Genomic DNA, 11760 nt, shown 5'->3' with positions numbered 1-11760 from the left:
ACCAAGGTTGCTTTTGCGTGATTCTGCTACTGTTAACATTGCAAGAGATCGACAAAGAAAATACTAATATGGTAGTAATTCCATACGTGAAAAACCTATAGCTGATGAGAAACCAGTAGCTGCTCTCCCAGTAATCCAGGCACAGTTATTTTATAAAATTCAGAGCATCTTAAAAATCCTACCTATAATCAAATTCCATTGATTTCAAGGAAGAATAAAGGATTGGGCGTTTGAGCCCCCTTTTCTCCGCCATCCGTCTTCACCCCATCCTCTTAACTCTGCCCCTTGCCGTTTGAGACCCCTCCACACACTACCGTACCACCGCCAGACTGGCGCCAGGCCACATGAGAAATCTGCGCAGAAGGCGTATTTTTTCGTCAGGCGCAGAAGAGATAATCACGTGATACTCTAGTCCGTTGCACCGTTGCAGCGGTTAATTTCCAACTGTTCCAGACGCGGCTGGAGGATGGAGTCGAAGAACACGACGGCGTCTCGATGTCTTGGAGGAGTGCGGTAATTTCCAGCGCGAACAGCTCCAGCACAGGTTGAAGTTGGTGAAGCTGTAAGTGAGTGTCCCTCGTAGGTAACGGATGCACCACATGCGGCCACAGTCTATACAGGTAAACGACCGTGGTGTCTTTCTCGATTAGCGTTCGTTTGAGACTCTATTGTTCTTCCAGTCGATTCAGCCAACAGAGTTCATGAAAATGGAAACCATCCCGGGTATGCTTGTAGGCACATTAGCGTGCGTGTGCTACTTTTAATTTGTGGTCGATTCACTGACGGCATTTCTCGATTTGGTCTCGATGTGGTCGATTTCTGACGGCAGGGGGACCCCTGTAGCGGACGCTGGACAACGACAAGGATGGCCACGCGCATGGAGCACCCGCTTCTCAGTTCCACCTGCGCGGCCATGAAGACAGGCCACCGTCATCGCCTCTCCGTGGCATACCATCATCGCCGGTCGGGGCTCATGTAGAGGAAGACCATCGTCCTCTACACATGTTCTTTTAGGACTCAAAGTCTTTTTAGCAAGCTTGGAATCATTTATCGTCTAATGCGCTACAGGTAAGAATGCTATTTAAATTGGAAAATTCTCAAACGTTGATATGTCTGTGTCATGTTTGTGTTATTTTTCTCAGTATGCTTCGACAGCGGAACTTCTACTTGGTCGGTGAGTTCCAGAGGTTGGAAAACACGAAGGAACAATGAAATCGGTAGCCGTTCATAAGGCGACAAGGGACCAGAGGCTACAGTTGCGTCGCTAGCAGGCAGGACACGAGCTAATTATACTGGTGAGTAACATCGATTATCCTTCTTATTTACATAAGGTGGCAATATTTTGATCTGTATAAACGGACGCTGCGTGGATTACAAACATCAATAACCACAGAGTGGTCTTGACACAGGCATGGGCAGCTCATCATGTGGCACTTCACGATTTTTTAGATGCAATGTCCAAGTGCCTACGTGTACAGATAAGCAGAGGACCCAGCACAACCACCAGCCAATAGTCCAGAAGATAAACACGAGGGCTATAGCAAGTTCAAGTCCAACACCTATGCCATATGTATTTTGGGTAATAAAGTGATTATATTCCCCACTTTCCTGCGAAATTATTGACAGCGTTGAAGAAACGTTGTAAAGCACTGTTTCTTTTATGCTCTCATGTCGTACAATCTGGTACGTTGTATTCACATATAAACTGCATTTCATATACATTAAATTTACGTTGATCGGCACTTGTTAAATTAACGTGTTTTCGAGCGGACATTTGGCATGATTTCACGTTCGCTTTCATCGTCGATTCAACATTCATTTTGTTGATATCCAACGTTTTTTTCTACGTCGAATTTACAATAGTGTGTTGGCTGGGGGGTGGAAAAGAAGGAAAAGGGATTTCTACAGTTTTTTTTTAATAGTACCATATTGAAAACGTATCGCAAATTGCGCCCAACCTTACTGGACTGGGCAGAAGTGAGTAGAGCGATGTATGCGTGAAGGCAGCACCGGTGATGCCTCAGGTGAGGACTATTGCGTTGAACTAATATCTTTTTATTACACAAAATCAAGCTGTGCCTTCCATTATTTTGTTTCATTTCACCCATTAAATACGCCTTTCAAGTGAAAAAATGTTCCTTTACCACTGCTCCTGTGCTGACTTCAGATATGAGCAACCAATGTGAACTGCTCTTTCTTAACATCTGATCCACGACCACCGTTATCTCGCCCCATAGCCGACAACTGAGACCAGGGCAGCTCGAGTTTCGAGCTCTTCATTGCAACCAACAACGTTTCTTAGGAAAGGAAGCTAGGTCCAGCTATTTCTAATTGTTGTCGGTGAACAAGCCTACGTGACGCTGAGAAATTTGATACACAGAGTGCGCCAAGGTTTGTAATGGAGATAAAACAAATAGAAACGGCGTCGGGAAGCTAGAGTAGATGCTAGAGGGCGTATTGTGCCCCAAAATTTTATGTCCATACTGCAACTTGGCACGTTTTTCTGCGGATAAATCGTCAAAATTAAAAAACGCCGCTACCTAACATTTTGAATCGACTACATCTGTCTTTCAGCTCCTTCTGTCAGATGGCGACACGGTCGAACGCGGCGTTGCAGACGGCTTCGCACAATAGTCCACTGCATTCACCTCCACATGTTGGATACCGTCTTGGTTTCGATACCGTCTGCAACGCCGCGCCCGACCGTGTCGCCATCTGACGGACGGAGCTAAAACACAGGTGCAGCCGATTGAAAATGTTAGGCACAGAAGGTTTTCTTCAATTGTCATGATTTACCCGCAGAGAAACGGACCAAGTGGCAGCATCAACATCAAATTTTAAGGCATAATACGTCCTCTAACATCTACTTTACCCTCCTGATTACATACCCCGAAGTTTACCTTGGGAAACCCTGTACACCCGCAAATTCCTGCCAAGGTTACCTACAAGGGAGCTGTGCAGGCTTTCACACAGCCTAACTGTCTGAAGCGCTCAGTTGCGGACGAGCGCTACATATTCCGGAAGCGCCAACGCGGAAAAGGTGAATCCATCACAGACTTTATGACGACATTGAAGAAGACACACACACATAAAGGTACGATGATGAGGTGGGCTGCTGATTGAAGAAGAATGCTACACTGTGCGGGTTCAAAACAGCACTGGAAGAACACGTTCCAGATCAGCTCATCTTCGGAATTCACAAGGACGACATGCGGCTGCGTCTCCTGGTCGTTAAGGAAGCGTCTGCGTGCAGCCGGACAGCCGAACGTAACAGAAATGCGGAATGGTGGGTGAATCATCGGAGAAGAGTTGTTGGATGACATTGCATAGTAGTGTACCAGATACCGCTGAGTTGCAATAGGATTAATAGGTCAAACGGAAATATGTTTTAACACTCGGCGGAAGGATCTTGCCGGTTCGCTGACAAACGTGCCCAGTGTGCATCTGTCAGTTCATGTTGACAGGTGCAGGCGCAACCCCACCTTCGAATAAACAGTTGTTCTTGGTGGTTACAAGGGGCGGCCACAGAGGGAGCGTTTAGAAGTTACCAATTACCATGGTAGTTTAGAAGTTGCCAACACCAGAGCACACGCATCAGGGATCCTGGTGTGGGACATTAGAGAAAAGACACTAGGAACTCCAGGGAATTCTGACGTTAGCATGAGAGAAGCAAACACAAAATATGTCACAGCCACTAAAAACACGGCAATGATTCTGGTGTTTTTTCAACGGCGAAGAGGAAAAAAGATAAGAGTATAGAAGGAAATAAACTGATGCCCAAGCGAATATCAGTTTCATTACACTCTAAGAAATTTAGTTGAAAAACAGACATATTAACAGGGGTGCTATTATTTTGCTAATTTTTTGCTATTTTGCTAGGGGTGCTATTTTTTGCTAATTAACAGGGGTGCTATTTTTTGCTAAATAACAGGGGTGCTAATTATTATTAACAGGGGTGCTCGGTAAAACGAAACAAAAATGGTTGCTGAGGCGGTCTCCGCTGCGGAGAGTCGGAGTATGCTTTGCAGCAGTCAGGTAACCCCGCAGAAGGACCGAAGCAGTAAGCAGGACTCGTCCTTCTGGACAATTCGCCCACACCGTTATTGCTTTGAAGCAGGAACAGCGCAGGAACATTTCAAAGTGCCGACGGACGCCGCGTGGCAACCGACATTCGCCTTTCTCTTCGCCTGCCCTGCGGTCCTGTTGAAGCGTAGGTATGTAGACTGCAATTTTTGTTCTGCTAGTGCTGGAAGCCTGTTGTAGCTAATAGCTCCGGGAATGGATTGATAGTCTGGGCTTATGCGCACACATTGCTTAGAATGCAGAAATCGTGTTTCCTGCTTGTCACCCCGCAGGCGAAAAGTAGATCCTGTCACTGGTGTTCGTAATGACGGTTACTACAACGAGACTCCAACAGCTCCCCATAGAGCCCATAATTTGATATAATTCCACAACACTGGGCACACGACCAATGAAATTGCGACGGTGTGGATATTATGCACAACCAGTCGGCCAATCAGGAGCCTCAATGTCTGGCTGGCCTGTCGACCGGTCCTGGTTACCATCGACTTCCACTGGATTTCAGGCCTGCCGCCGTTATTCGGTATTCAAAATACATAAAGTGATGTTTGGGTAAAATAAAGATTTCTTGGATACAAAGCACTGATTCAAAGATGTGATACATGGGTGCACTGTGCGTACAAAGCCTACTGCGTTGCTGATACACTGGGACAAAGTTCGAACATGAAGCAGAACGAACACGCCGTTGAACTCCTAATACCGAGCTAGTCTCATGAGTGCGTACCATTTCATGATGAGCATCTTCCTTCGCTGCTTTCGGTGCATCCATTATAGCGAAGCGAAACGCGCTTGTGTGGACGTAATCCTGTCTTTGTTGACAGTCCTCGAAATGCAACGGCGCCCGAACTTGTTCTTGACGCTCCAACTCATGAAGCATTCCGGTACCGCGGTTGGTAGACTGTTCGTGGGATAATAGTTATGTCTAGAAACAGTACAACACGCGTAGACTCACAATGACGAACGAATAAACCTGCGAACATATTTCTGAAAACCGTTCTGTCGATTGACACCACAGAACACAGGAGGACGACATGCCAGCCGTGCTATTTCGAAAGTATGCTGAAACTGCTGAGACGCTGCACGCACATGCGCGCGTACAAAATGTGATTTCAAAACATTCTCGACCAATCGGAGCGCGCGCACAGTCTCGGCTGATGGGCTTGCAACATGGTGTATGGGCGCAGTGGTACATACTCTACAGCCGTGTCCGCGGGTATCTGTGGAGGACTGCTACAACCATTCATTTGGTACGTCAGTTATGGCAGCAAAAGCAATGCTCCGTTCATGCAGTTGGTATTGTGTTGTGCTCGTGATTCTTGTTATTTTTGTTGTTGTGTGCGGAATATGATATTCACGCCTTTGATTGAGTACATCATAATTGTTCATGTCTGTAGGTGTAAGCTACGCGTTCCTGTTCTTTTTTTTTTCTACACGGATAACGTACAAATGTAAGCTGCAACATCGATGACTTCACGTACGAGCTACGTTAGGCATCAAAGGAAACATCATAAAGTCAGCAACTATAAGTTTCCATGTTCTGCGTCTGGATGCAATGCGAGGCGTTTTCTTCACATTCCGTTTTCTCTCCTCAGTGCGTCTTCAAAGAGCCTCTGCCGCCTCCAACGATTTCCAGTATGGAGGAGACTGAATCATTCCTTCTTTAAGAACTGCAGGTACCGACAGAATAACTAAGCATACAAGATATAATTTTCTCCTGTATGTAAGCTTTGTGCTGGGATTGCGTGAACGAAGCCATGCGTAAAACGACGATAAAACCAGAGACACGGAACAGAAAAAGATATAGTCGTTTTACAATTTTACAATTTATCGTCATTTTACAATGTACCAGCTGGCCTGCACCCTTGCACTTCTACGGTTGAAGCCATGCGTGCTTGCTGCATTATAAAGCATATTATAGTAGTGCACGTTGCTCTCCCAGCAGGGCAACCAATCCATGATTTCTCCCTCGCTTGTCATATTAGAAATCGACAAGTTATCTACTGAGATCGTGTTGTTGAAGCCAGGAGTGTTTTGCTGCATTATGAGGCACATTGTATTAGTGCACGTTGCGTTTCAGGCAGGAGAAACACTCCAGGGTATCGCCCTTCCACCCTCGCCAGTCATATTATCAATTGGCAAGTGTCGCCCCGCTCCCATACAAAAACTTCTGGGGAAAGCATTGGAGAGATTATGAACGTGCTGAGAAACGTTCATACCAAAAGTTTCCTCCAATGTATAACTTGCGCAGACATTTCTTTTCCCAGCTAGCTATAACATTCAGACAGAATACAACAGTGTCCCAAATGACAAATTGCACGTATGGTTTGAGTACCCTGGACTGTACAGCCCTCAAACATATGCTGACAAAACAATGCCCATCTTATGTACCTAGTCCCGAAATTACAATTGTACAGCTGCGCTGTCATTTGCGCTACTTGCTCTTGTTAATACTGTACTTTGAATGGGGTTACATTTCAGATGCTTCCTTGAGATCTATCAACCGGTGGGAGGTATGTGAAGGCACAAGAAGCATTGTTCGAGTACAGGGAAGGTTCTCTTGTTGGGGGCACCAAGCAGCATCAAGCAAGGGCTTGGATGCATGAATAGACCTTCAGAGTATCTCATTTGCACATGAGAAGAGTTAATGTATGATTGCAAGTCTACATGAAACTATAGTAAAATCCTCGAATAAAGACGAGCAGTTCTAGGACTGATGGTTTTGTCATGGACTTCACCACGTTTCTTGCAGATTTTTTTATCTGTAGAAAGAAATCCTTCCAAGTTAGTGAACACAGTGTAATTTTGATATAGCTACAGAACTAGCATGTAATATACACATATATAGCACTATATATATAGCACTTTCCTGTTAATACAACAGATAATTTTTTTCTCAGTGTACGTGTTTACTACACGGCTCAAGTAAGTGTCACTAAATGATGTTAGCAATTACGATAGATAAGAATGAACGTAGGCAATTTTTTTTTTGTCGTGCGCCACAATACCGTTTTTACAGAACGTTTTCTTTTTTCTCTTTGATTTAGAACCACATCCTGCAAATATTCTTCACACAATAAACAAAGTGGGCTCAGGCACGTTCCACAACAAACATGGGCGCCGCAGGGTTGCCGACAATACGAAGTTTTCACAGGCTCTTAACGAGAGTAATGGCATGTGTTTCGGTACAATGACACACCACTAAAATAAAATAAACACCTTGTTGAAAATACATATTTAGAGATATTGTGGCTGTCGGGGCCCCTCGCTTTTTCACAAACCTGTACCTCAAAGCCCGCCGTCAAGGCTACGCACTCCGTCCGCCGAAGAAAAGTGGAGTGAATTTGGGGAACTCAAAATATCGTTAGTGCACTTTCTGTCGAGTGTCACTCATAGATGCCGTGTGATAGCGCAAGAACGACACTATATGGAAGTAGTAATCATTCAACCCAAGTTTTGCACAGAAAATTCACGGCAAGTATTGCACTTTTTGCTTTAAATTATTTTAAAATTACTTTAAATTTTTTTTAAAAATTTAAATTTTTAAAATTTAAATTTTTAAAATTTTTAAATTGTGGAAAACCTGACTCAGTGCAATACTTGTCGTGGATTTTCAATGTGAAACTCGGGTTGTAGGAAATAAAAAAACAGATAGAAAGGAAGCAGACAGTGGGAAATAATTTATTTGAAAATCAATGACGCCATCTTGAAGAAATCACGCCGGTGCGGGCGACTGGAGCACGACGGTTGCAGAGGCAGGTGGCACGCTAGTTCCAAGGCATCACACCAGATGGCGCCAGCATCGTAGCTCTATACGAGAAAGACAGAGAACATGAAAGTACTAGCGACACATAAAAATGGCAACACTGCTCGACAAGTCTAAGCATGCCAGAGCACGGGGAAAAGGCCTAACCGCTACTGCTAAACAGCACGGAGAAAACACTACACATCGGGGGAAAAGGCTTAAGGCAATCGACTAGGCCTAACCACAGCGTCACAACACTTCGCGGCTAACACAAGGCAGGAACCACTAGCCACATGATGGTAAACGTTCGTCAACAGGCTTGGACACCGCTAAACAAGTCTAAACATTCGCGTACGGCGAGAAAAGGCTTAAGACGAGCACGGTAAAACAACGCGCAAACATCGGTAAATCACTCAACTTTTTCCCCGCTGAGATGGAGCGTCCGCTCTCGTCGACAGTCAGGGATCAAGTGACGACGGAGCGACCGACCGCACGTCTTCTGCCTACAAGAGCAAGAGCTGGACTGACGTACGCGCTACTCTACGGGTGCTATGCATGCGCTCCTAGCGCCCTCTGCGCGCTCCTACCGCCACCCGCGAGAGGCTAAGAGAGAAGAGCATTCCTGCGGCCCCTGCTGGCCGTTCTCATTGGTCGTGGAGGAGGAGTGTCGTTGGGAGGAACCCGAGAGGTCTGCCTGCCTGATTAGGCGGCATGTTTCTCGGGAAGGGAAAGGTGGTGGAGAGGAGGAGAGGAAAGGGTGAAGTGGAAGACCAAGCGGAATCCGCTCGGGGGGAGGATAGCTGCGTCCATGGGCCGACTTCAGGGGAACTGTGCCGGCATACGCCTATTACACATCTGAGGGAAACCCAGGAAAAACCCCAGACGGCACAGCCGGCGCGCGGATTCGAACCGCGGACCTCCCAGTCTACCGCTACCTACCAGTCTAGCACGCGTTACCGCTGCGCCACCGGAGCTGGTCACATCATTGGTCTTGAGGCTAAGAGAGAAGAGCATTCCTGCGCCCCCTGCTGGCCGTTCTCATTGGTCGTGACGTCATCCTATTGTCTCAAGCCTAACCCTGTTTTTTTCCACTAATGCTCCTCTAGACAAGGTCAATCTGCAATGAAGCCACGGTATGACGTCATCATGCACCTGCGTGGCTCAAGGACGCATGTGCTCTAGACAGGGGAACTATTATTTATTGAATTGAAGATTATTTTCGTTATTCTTCTATAACGATTGAATAGGAAACTATTGCAGAAGAGCACCACGCATGAAAGCTGATCGTAGGAATTCCAAAGTCTTACTAAATGAGACTTGCAAAAGAACAAAATATCCTAACACCGAAGTCCATCAACGGCAAATAAGAGGACTAGGCACTCAACAAATCAACACAGAGTATGGGTAACCAGGAACGCAGAACTCAGGGCAGCACTATCGTCAAGACGACAATGTTCCTTGTCAAACAAGAAAAAAATACAAAGCATCACCAAAGGAAAGCATGCACATCGGGGCATGTGAGAACACGTCAGGACAAATTGCACGACGGCTGGGCAACAGAGGAAAACAAACACTTGAACAGAGTGAAAAAGACACTCGCCATCATTTTTCACGTTCACAGCATTCCCTCATTGTAAATACGCTCGTCACAAAATCCACCTGCATGGTCGTACACCATTCACCAGTGACGAACCACACATCCGCACCCCATCAGGGGCAGACAGAACCCCAGCGAAGCTACGCTCTTCCACCGACGGCCAACGCAATTACCAGGAGCAGAATTTGCGTGTCCAGACCCGTCAGTGTTCAAGACAGAAGTGAATCCTTGTGCCCCCTGCAGGCCCTTCTCATTGGTCGTGACGTCATCCTATTGTCTCAGGGCTACACTCTTTTTTTCCACTAATGCTCCTCTAGACAAGGTCAACCTGAAACAATAGTCTCGCGGTATGACGTCATCATGCAGGTGCGTGGCTCAAGGACGCTTACGCTCTAGAGAGGGGACCTGTTATTTATTGAATCACTATCCCTAGATTATTTCCTTTATTCTACTATAATGGTTGCATAGGGAACTATTGCAGAAAAGACGCCATAGATAAGGGGAGATTGTAGCATTTCATTCCCAAAGTCTTACTGTACAGGGAAAAAATAATGGTTCAGCAAGACATGTCCATCCCAGCCAAGAGCCTTGCACCTAACTGAATAATGACGCTTTGTTCCTCCTGAATAAAGTCACACACCTGTCCCCCTCGCGGTTACTCTCTGAACTAAATGAATCGCAAAATTATTAAGAATAGCACTATTCCCATTCAAGGCAGCACTATTGTCATCGTCAAGAATATTCCTTGTACAAAAAGAAAAAAACTACATGTAGAAGGAAAGCATGTCAGAACAGGCCCAGGCATGTCAGCGCATGTTTGTCAGACAACAAGGGGGAAAAAAGCGAAACGAAACAAAGAAGAAAACCAGTATCAAACTATTTCTAAGCACACGCACTCCTCTTATTCAAAAACAGTGCTCATCATAAATCTGTCCAGGACAATACACACCATTTTTGTATTGCTACACTTTTTTCCAGTAACGGTCAATGCATTGCTACAGACTGCGTGACGTCATTACATCCTGTCTGAAGAAGAAGACAGCGGCAAGGACTCCTATTATTTATTGAATCGCGAGATTATTTCCTTTGTCCTACTCTTAATGACATTCATTATCTCATTAAAATTCAACAAAAAAGCACCCTGCATATTAACGATTTTCACCCCAATGGCTCATCATGGTCATTAGAATTACAGTAAACTACCACTGCTCTTTAAAATGATAAGTGAGTCCACTCCACATCACCTCCAGGCTTATGTAATACATGACCCTTTCTATGCTCATACATTAGTTGTCTGAGGCTACACCTGCGAGCAAAAAGGCGCGGAAGCCGGGGAGCAAAGTTCCATTTTGCGCACGCCAAAGCACAAGACAGAACGCCTTTACGGGAACATGATGGCATTCCTACCATATTAATGATTTTCTACATTACATTGCAGTTTAGAAAAACTACTACAAAGCTATAATTTTAGGAGCTCATTAAAATTCTACTTTCTATGGAAACTATAATTGACCTATTACTTGGATCGCTATTAATGAAGCGCTCCAATTTTTTCACTCTTCCCATTTCAGCCTTGCCATGCAGTGAAGCAGACTCACATCCAAAATAATTAATTTACACTGAGGGTGCCGTGCTTCAGGAATTCCTATCCTGCGCTCAGATGCAAGCATTTCTTCACGGATACCTTTAACAGCTGACTTCCTCAACATACCGAGCTCCTAACAACATCTAACAAACAATCAGAGAAACCCTCTTCTCAGCTGCACCATGCGACTTTCTTCTGTGTAAAATCGGTGATTTGAGGAAGAGAGCAGCGAAAAATTGCGCTTAAAAAACCTGAATCATATGCCAATAAACCAAGAGAGAGACACTCATGTCTGGTATCTGATAGTGCCACATACACAAACGCATTCTCGCAAAGAAAGCACAAAACAGGGATACACAAATTTCCTTAGGTGAGCAGGGAAAAGGCTTAAGACCTCAGGAATAATAGCAGAGTCACCGGACATCGCTACGCGGCTAACACAAGATAACAACGACAGGATAATAGCGGCGGGTAAAATTGCAACACTGCTAAACAAGCCCCAACATGCCATCATGACGTCGCAAACCAGGAAAAAGCACGCGCGCACACACAGCAGCCCGGGAATGCACAAGGAGAGGTGCTTTATAGGAATTTCTACTCCACACTCAGATACCAGCATTTCTGCACAAATACCTATAACGGCTGACTTCCTCAACATATCGAGGAAAGCGAATACTGACACTCAACATATAACAAAAAACAAACAAATTCCATTCTCATGAACTCTCCTCTGCCGAGCGGCTTTCTCCTGCTCTA

The 11760-nt window shown here is 45.3% G+C and overlaps 1 long non-coding RNA gene across 1 annotated transcript; it reads left to right on the top strand.

Annotated features, from left to right (window-relative positions):
- Positions 1 to 718: 718 nt before the first annotated feature.
- Positions 719 to 1561, top strand: LOC135372146 (uncharacterized). The gene is made up of 4 exons (XR_010415847.1): positions 719 to 745; positions 830 to 1068; positions 1143 to 1295; positions 1410 to 1561. It is a non-coding gene; the product is annotated as an uncharacterized LOC135372146 (long non-coding RNA).
- The last annotated feature ends 10199 nt before the right edge of the window (positions 1562 to 11760 follow it).

Source organism: Ornithodoros turicata, chromosome 1 (genome assembly GCF_037126465.1).
Source record: "Ornithodoros turicata isolate Travis chromosome 1, ASM3712646v1, whole genome shotgun sequence".
Taxonomy (NCBI): domain Eukaryota; kingdom Metazoa; phylum Arthropoda; class Arachnida; order Ixodida; family Argasidae; genus Ornithodoros; species Ornithodoros turicata.
Note: the sequence above shows the minus strand (reverse complement) of the source record. Positions and strands in the feature narration are given on the sequence as shown.